The following is a 397-nucleotide window of genomic DNA, read 5'->3' on the forward strand; positions in this document are numbered from 1 at the left end:
CCCCGGTCCCTGCCCGGGGACCCCTCCCCCACCCCGCCCAGACCCCCGGAACCCTTCCCGGACCCCAGGCCCCGCTCGGGAACCCCTCCCCAATCTCGCCCAGACCCCAGAACCCCTCCTGGAACCCAGGACCCCTCCCCGACCCTGCCCAGACCTTGGACCCCGCCTGGGGAACCCCTGACCCCACCCAGACCCCCGGAACCCCTCCCGGACCCCGGATCCCGCCCGAGGACCCCTCCCCGACCCCGCCCAGACCCCGGACCCTGCCCATGGACCCCCGTCTGCCCCGCCAAGACCCCAGAACCCCTCCCGGATCCCGCCCAGGGACCCCACTCCCACCCTGACCCGACCCCAAACTCCCACCCCAGGACCCCCCCTTCCTCCTGCCCAGACCCCC

Source organism: Phoca vitulina, unplaced genomic scaffold, assembly GCF_004348235.1.
Source record: "Phoca vitulina isolate PV1807 unplaced genomic scaffold, GSC_HSeal_1.0 scaffold60, whole genome shotgun sequence".
NCBI classification, from domain to species: domain Eukaryota; kingdom Metazoa; phylum Chordata; class Mammalia; order Carnivora; family Phocidae; genus Phoca; species Phoca vitulina.